Consider the following 8,820-nt stretch of genomic DNA (forward strand, 5'->3'; position numbering starts at 1 on the left):
TTGACTGCGTTGTCTCATTAAAATGCGAATGCTGCAGAGTCTCCCCTCACAACAATACGGACGGCGCGGATGATAAAAATCGTGTACAAAAATGAGCTTTATTATCTCAGACTTACTGTAGAAACAACATGTAAGAACCGATGAAGGCATGTACAAGGCTTCATCAACATGTCGGCTGTAGCGAAAGAGGCGACGTGTGCTCCTATTCGTGCTTTCCCTCACTGATAATTTTAGGTGGCACAGATGAAGATGTAAAGAAAAAGAAACGAGAAGCACGAACGCAAAATAAGTGCAACGCCGGCGGGACTCGAACCCGCAATCCTCGGTTTAGAATACCGATGCCTTGTCCATTGGGCTACGGCGGCTCTCACACTCAGAGCATAGCGCTTAGTTGGCCAATCTTGGGCCGAGCGTCGCCGCCCCTCGGCGAGTCCACGTGAACGCGCTCGTGCCACTGCTGCCTCCTTCGTCGCCGTCTTCTTCTACAGCTGGTTCCGATGCCGCTCGCCATGTCAGCGTTCTCATACTGCCCCTCCGTCTGCGAAGGCACTGAAGGCAGTGGCCCACTGACGTATGGTGAAGTGATTTCGGTCTCAAACTGTCCGCCTCAATATATCGCGATTCGAAAACGCGTATGCAGCTGCGCTCAAATTTCAGATTAGAGAGCTTCGTAATCGTCGTACATAATTACAGCGAATACCGTAGCCTCTAGTTGGTCTGCCTTTTCCGTGTCTCCGTCCGTCAGCAAAAATGTTGGCCGATCCCGTCGGCGGTGCAGTGCCAGGAGCAGTGCTTCGTGCCCCCTTAAGGCAGAATCTTTAATTAGTCAGCTAAGTGAAACGAACCGCACATGCATTCTTATAATCCACCACAAAACACACCGAACATTGCACGTTTGATTAAACACCAAGTACAAAACAATCATCCGAACCGGTTGATTCCAAAGAATCATCTGAGTCTTTTGAATTCTTTCAAATTTTTCTATAATTATTTTTGTGTAGGGGACCCAAGTGATCATTGCATATCCTAAAGTTGGACCAACAATCGTATTACATGCCAGGTGGCGGACTGCTGGTGTCGAGTATTTTAACCACCTGCTGAGGGGGAACAATTAGCGAAGACAATTAGCCATTACATTGTCAGTATGTTTTGAGCAGGAAAGATTGTGTGATAAGTGTATGGCCGAGATAATTATGCTGAGATACCTCAGAAATACAAGTGTTGCGGGCAAAATAGTGGAAGAGAAGGGGCATTTCCGTTAGTGTTATTATCATACAGATGCTCTTTTCATAATTAACAGACATTTGCCATTGATGGCACCTTCCAACTATTTTTCCAAAGTCATATTTAGCCTTATTTTTGATCTTAGGTGAATTAATTTCGACATATAGTATACAGTCATCCACGTAAAGTTCAATTTTGATGGACAGATTACTGCCAATGCGATTGATATAGAGCAAGAATAAAAGAGGACCCAGCACGGATCCCTGAATGCCGCAAGCAACAGATAATGTTACGGCGGAAGCCTCGTTTTTCTTTAAGAATTGGGAACGGTTGGTTAGGTATGCTTGTATCCATATTATTAACTTATTTTTTGTGAATATAAAATTGATTTGTAAAGAAATTTGCTGTGAGCTACTTTGCCGAATGCTTTACTGAAATCCATGAATTTAGCGTCGGTTTGTTTTCTATTGTTTATTGGGTGGGCAAAATAGGGAATTGTTTCTAGTAATGGATTGCTTGTGGAAGAGCCCTGCCGTAATCCGTGTTGAGTGTTCGTCAATATGCAATGCTCATCAAGGAAACCAATTGCATGTTTATAGACTATGTGTTCGAAAATTTTGCATGTTGTCGAAGTCAGAGAAATTCGTCGATAGTTTTTTATGCAATTCTTGTTTCTGGATTTATGTAAGCGTTTGATTATCGCTGTTTTGCAGTCATCCGGATGCATGCCATCCTGAAGCGATTTGCTAAACGAAATTCTAAGTATTTCGAACACCACTCGGCACAGCGTTTTAAGAGGCATTTGGTATACCACCTGGACCAGGGGATTTTTTTCTCACCGATTTTTATCAGCAAGTGATATATATCATGCTCAGAAATAAAAATATCAGAAATGGAAGGCAAATACATGTAAAAAGAAGGCTAATAACCTTCGTCCTTTGTGAATAGACGTCTGAAATGATTCTTACCGCCTATCATAGACATACCGGAAAGGGAAGAAGAATGAGTCATCGCCCTCCAGAAACTCCGTTGGAGACGTTTTCATAAAACTAGGACGCTGTACATTAAAGTAATTCCGTTTGTCATTTATGATCATTCCTTTTAAATTATTTCACGCATCCTCAATGACCTTTCTTAATTTGTTTAAGTTCTCAGTTTGCGGAAATTTTAAGCCGTTTAAGCTTGCGTTGTTGGCGCAACGTCTCCCGAGAAATCCAGGGATTATGACCCGTAGAATTCCTCGCAATCTTTTTAACAAATTGTGGCAGACAGTTGAATATAATGCCTTTCAATAAAAGCCACACATCGGTCATGCCAGCAGTGTTCTTTTTAAAGTCATCCAGATGAAATGCTCGCGTAACAATTACAGAAGCGTCATCTGCACGAGAAAATTTAAGGTAATGCTGAATGTTATCTATTTTACTGCGAGGGGCACATTGCTAAGACAATACTACTGCTTGGTGATCTGAAATGCCGTCTGTGACCATACATAAGACATCATCTTGTATATTTGCACTTACTAAAAATAGATAGAGAACTGCATTGGAATCTTTGTGGATTCTAGTGAAACGCATTTCCTAGAACTTCAGTACAAGTACTCGTGCCCACAGTTCTATACAGACGTTTCCAAGTCACATGCCGGAGTGTCCTATGCAGCCGTCGGTCCATCCTTCTCGGAATCTGATGTACAACATCCAGAAACAAGTATCTTTACGGCCGAGGCCTACGCACTATTGTCGTCTGTAAAGCATAAAAAGAAATCAAAACTCCAAGAAGCTGTTATATATACAGACTCCCTAAGTGTGGTTAACAACTTGATGTCACTCTGCAAACACAAAAATTCCGTACTTATTGAGGTCTATTCCGACCTGTGCAAAGCTTTTCTATCTAACCAGCATATCATTATATGCGGGGTACCTGGCCATAGGGGAATCGAAGGTAACGTTTTGGCAGACGAGATGGCCTCGTCAATTGCATCACATGTTGTTAATGATACTGCTTCGGTCCCTGTCAATGACCTGAAACCTTTCATACGTAAGGAACTGCGAAACCACTGGCAACTCATGTGGGACGCAGAAATAACAAACGACATGTGATAAAGGCACAGTTAGGTTCTTGGCCCTCCGCAACGAAATCTCGGCGAACAGATGTCCTATTCTGTCGTCTCAGAATAGGACACACATTTCGGACCCATCATTTTCTACTTACTGGAAATGAACCTCCAATCTGTGGTAGATGTGGTGAGAGGCTGAGCATCCTCCACGTGCTGGTGGAGTGTCGGGAAGACCAAGCGGAGAAAAGAAAACATTTTCCTCTTGCATACCATTATTACATCCCACTTCGCCCGGCAATGTTTCTTGGTAAGGAACCGCTTTTTAACACCAAGGCAGCCCTCGGTTTCCCTAATGATGTTATATTACATGTTATAAGTCCAATAAATTTGTAGAGCATCCACACTCCAGAGGATGCCGCTGCGAGAACTATTTTGCATAGCACATGCCTACAAGCCCTTGTTGTTCAAGGGCTATAAGGAGGCAGTAGTGCTCTAGCCAATTTTAGAATTACATATTTTTATAGATCGTATCATTCTTTTCAAATGCATCCTAATGTTCATAGTACACGTCACATGTCACGGGCACAACCTCATTATACAGATCTTACGCATTTTAGAGCGATTATAATTAAGGCCCCTCTACAGCCACGTCACACCTACTTCATAGAGCTCATCACTACATTGCAGACTCAATACGACGGCCATGGCGCTCTTTGGCCATATTTGGCCATTGTGCCATTAAACATCAAACATTCATTCATAGTGAAATCCTTAACTACCTTTAATAAGCCAAACTAAAAGCAAGATCAATGATCTCACTTCCAATATTTGTGGTGGAGCGGGACGTGGATGTGCTCCAGTCGACATTCGGCAGGTTAATATCACCGGCTAATGTTACTTCATCTATCTGCTTGTTTTACATGGGTGTACATCTGTTCTCTTAAGCCATTACAAGTCTACACCAAGTGAGTTAGGGGGCCTGTATGCGGCACCAAGAATGTATTTGACATGGTTAATACAAAAGTTGCAGAAAACGCTGTCTACTCCCGAGCTGTCGAGCATTCTTAACATTTGAAGGGAATGTTTCAAAAGAAGGGCTACGACTCCGCCTTTCCTATAGCAGTCTTTGCGCAATATTCCATAATTTATCGGGACAAATTGGCAATCATGCATATCATCACTTAACCAAGTTTCCGTCAATAGTGCCATGTCGGGGTCAAGCGAGCAAAGTAATCTTTCAAGCTGTTTTACTTTGTTGACAACGATGTGGCAAATAAGGAATAAGATGGTGTTTGGCAACGGTTAGCATGTCATTTGCTCCTTCTTTTTAGCTTACAGCGTTTCTCATTTGCCACATCACACACAAACATTTCACCGTGGATGCAGCATTTATCAAAAACTATTTTAACTATGGAGCCTTCATCACGCTCTTCTTGTGAGCTTTGCCATTATTTTTTTCTTATCTCCCGTACATTCAAATAAACGTCGTCTGTTATAGAAAGGGTTGTCCCAGTTTTTGCACTCTTTCACCTCTGAACTTTTATCGCGATAGTCCAAGAACCTAAGAGCACGGGGAGTGCTTTTTATTTCTTCTTTCCTAGCTGGTGACATCTTACCTTATTATTAAAAGTAAGTCCAAGCCTTTCCTTGAAAACACCTTTTTTGATCACATTGAACAGACTGTCGTTTGACTCGTCTTCTTGATTTGGACAGTACACGATCTAATTAGTTCTACCTCTGTTTTCTAGTTCATCTACTTTACATACCAAACTGGAGACGTTGTATTCCAAATCGGTTGCTGTTTTCTTGACATTAGTAACATCAGTTTGTAATAAAATTAAAGTACTCAGTTGAGTGTCGAAGCTGAGCACGCGCTCTTTTAAATCACCGATATCCGTTTCAATTGTACTCTGTTTAGACAGTGCATCATTGATAGAGGCACGCATGTTACTTTGGCCAGATAAAAGTTGCGACAACACTTCCTTTTCCGTTGAGCCATGGTTTGACTCAATAACCGCACACGCCAGATGTCTCGGTTTGAAAGGTAACAAAGCTGTCACAGCGCTGTTTCTAGTCTGTAGTCTACTACGCAAACAACTGTGTGGGGAACACAGCAGCAGCAGGAATCGATTATCGGATCGGATACAGTACTAGTTGTCCAAGTGCCTGCCTGTGCAAGCAAGAAGAAGCGTTCAGGCGACATGCTGAAGCTGCTACCGCTGCTGTGTTGCCCCCTGCCGGGGCGGTGGAACGACGGAGGTTTAATTTTGTTGAAGCTTGGAGTGGCCGATCCGTTGGCGTCTCCTGTCGCAGTTGCCACGGTAGGAGCATCCCCGGGAGTTTGAAGAATCACCAGAGAAGGAGGAACGTTCGCAGGAAATTCACAGCGATCATACACCTGGACGATAGGGCTGAGCAATGACGAATTGACGGTAATCACCACATGTTCGAGTGGTGCAGGGCGCGCAATGCCCCGGAGGCGAACTGCATGACCAGCGAAGAAATCCATGATCTCTGCAGGAAAGAAGACGCATTTATGCAACCTGCTGAAGCTGCTGCTGCTGCTGCATTGCCCACTCCATTATAGATGGTCTACAAAAACAGTCGCTAAGGTATTTGTTTCTTTTTGTCTACTTCCCCACTACAGACACGCCATGAACGAATGTCGATGTAGTCTCTATTTTTGCCAATTCTAAGTTTGTAGACTGTAGGCGAAAGTCGATAACCATTTCTATTTCTTTTTGCCTACTCCCGGTTTATAGATTTTATATAGGCAAAGTTGATAAGCTGTTTGTTTCTATTTGCCTGCTTCTGCTCTAAAGACTACCTATTGACAATTCTTAATACAGTCTCTAATAATTGTTTCCATTTTTTGTCTAAAACTTGCCTATGCACAAATGTGGATAAGGTTTCTATTTTTGTATACTGCCATTCTATAGTCAGTCTATCGAAAAGGATCCTTTTCCCTTTGTATACCTCCGCCCCATAGATTACCTGTGGAAAAAAATTCGATGAAGTCTCGATTTCCCCTTATTCACTCTTCGTCTATAGACAGTGTATAGACGACAGTTGATAAGGTGTTGACTGCTTTTGTCTACTACCGGTTTACAGATTGTCTGTAGAAAAAAGATGGTAAGATCTATATATTACTTTAACCACATGCATATGCACACATATACATACATACATACATACATACATACATACATACATACATACATACATACAAATATATATATATATATATATATATATATATATATATATATAAGTATGTGTGTGTGTGTGTGTGTGTGTGTGTGTGTGTGTGTGTGTGTGTGTGTGTGTGTGTGTAAAGAGAGACAGAGAGAAACTGGGCACCCTGTATACGCAATGCCTCATGACTTCGAGCGTACCGGAACCTTGGAAAAATGATAACATAATCCTAATCCCTAAGAAAGGGGATGCCAAAGACTTGAAAACTTATAGATCGATCAGCGTACTGTCCGTTGCCTACAAAGTATTTACTAAGGTAATTGCAAATAGAATCAGGAACACCTTAGACTTCCGTTAACCAAAGGACCAGGCAGGATTCCGTAAAGGTTACTCAACAATAGACCATATTCACACTATCAATCAGGTGATAGAGAAATGTGCGGAATATAACCAACCCTTATATATAGCTTTCATTGATTACGAAATAGAGTTTGATTCAGTCGAAACCTCAGCAGTCCTGGAGGCATTCCGGAATCAGGGTATAGACGAGCCGTACGTAAAAAATAGTGAACGATATCTATAGCGGCTCCACAGCCACCGTAGTCCTCCATAAAGAAAACAACAAAATCCCAATAAAGAAAGGCGTCAGGCATGGAGATACGATCCCTCCAATGCTATTCACTGGGTGTTTACAGGAGGTATTCAGAGACCTGGACTGGGAAGAATTGGGGATAAGAGTTAATGGAGAATGCCTTAGTAACTTGCTATTCGCTGATGATATTGCCTTGCTTAGTAACTCAGGGGACCAACTGCAATGCTTGCTCAGTGACCTGGAGAGGCAAAGCCGAAGGGTGGGTCTAAAATTAATTTGCAGAAAACTAAAGTAATGTTTATCAGTCTCGGAAGAGAACAGCAGTTTACGATAGGTAGTGAGGGACTGGAAGTGGTAAGGGAATACATTTACTTAGGACAGGTAGTGACTGCGGCTCCGGAACATGAGACTGAAATAATCAGAAGAATAAGAATGGGCTGGGGTGCGTTTGGCAGGCATTCTCAGATCATGAACAGCAGGCTGCCATTATGCCTCAAGAGAAAAGTATATAACAGCTGTGTCTTACCAGTACTCACGTTCGGGGCAGAAACCTGGAGGCTTACGAAAAGGAGTCTACTTAAATTGAGGACGACGCAGCGAGTTATGGAAAGAAGAATGATAGGTGTAATGTTAAGGGATAAGAAAAGAACAGATTGGGTGAGGGAACAAACGCGAGTTACTGATATCTTAGTTGAAATCAAGAAAAAGAAATGGGGGCATGGGCTGGACATATAATGAGGAGGAAAGTTATCCGATGGTCATTAAGGGTTACGGACTGGATTCCAAAGGAAGGGAAGCGCAGCAGAGGGCTGCAGAAAGTTAGGTGGGTGGGTGAGATTAAGAAGTTTGCAGGGACAACATGGCTACAATTAGTAACTGACCGGTGTAGTTGGAGAAGTCTGGGAGAGGTTTTTCCCCTGCTGTGCGCGTAATCAGGCTGATGATATATATATATATATATATATATATATATATATATATATATATATATATATATTAGTTGCCAATAAGGCAGTTGCAAATCTGCCAAAGTGCCGAGAGAAAGTCGATCACCGTCACAACTGTCCCTCACGGTTTGATGTATGAGAGAACGACCGGGCACCCGGTCTGGTGTCTTCACTATCAGGGCCGAACTGCCATTTTTTTTTTGTAAACGCTGAAGAAGATCGGTCCACCGATCGAAACTGTTGAAATGAAGTACTTGGTCTGGTTACCTTGTAGCACCGCTCCAGTTATATATATATATATATATATATATATATATATATATATATATATATATATATATATATATATATATATATATACTCTAATATGAATACGGACCAAGAGAGCAGCAGGCAGCGTGTCTTAACCAGAGCAGCTCAGGCAATCTCGAGCTCGCGTCTCCCGGACGACTGGCGATGTGTCTGCAGCGCTGGGCCTTCCTCTTCACTACAATCGCCCCCCATAGGAAAAGGAGCCATCCTGGCGACTCATGGTGAACACAAAATAATACGTAATACGGCTTCAGGCGTTGTACGTGGACGGTTTCACGACCACGACAGCGTTGGTCCGTAGGTGGCGTGACAGGCTCGAGAATATAGTTCACGGGCGATGTCTGCGCTACAACACGGTAGGGTCCTTGAGATTTGGATACAAGCTTGGATAAGAGTCCAGCAGGAACGGGGGGAACCCAAAGCCACACAAGGGAGTCCGGAAGAAAGTGACAGTGCGGGTGATCATCGCCACATCGAGACTTTTGTTGCCATTGGTC

The 8,820-nt window shown here is 42.7% G+C and overlaps 1 non-coding gene across 1 annotated transcript; it reads right to left on the reverse strand.

Moving 5' to 3' along the window:
• Positions 1-290: 290 nt before the first annotated feature.
• TRNAR-UCU (transfer RNA arginine (anticodon UCU)) lies at positions 291-365 on the reverse strand. Its single transcript has one exon. It is a non-coding gene; the product is annotated as a tRNA-Arg (tRNA).
• Positions 366-8,820: the final 8,455 nt, after the last annotated feature.

This window comes from Dermacentor variabilis, unplaced genomic scaffold (assembly GCF_050947875.1).
Source record: "Dermacentor variabilis isolate Ectoservices unplaced genomic scaffold, ASM5094787v1 scaffold_13, whole genome shotgun sequence".
NCBI classification, from domain to species: domain Eukaryota; kingdom Metazoa; phylum Arthropoda; class Arachnida; order Ixodida; family Ixodidae; genus Dermacentor; species Dermacentor variabilis.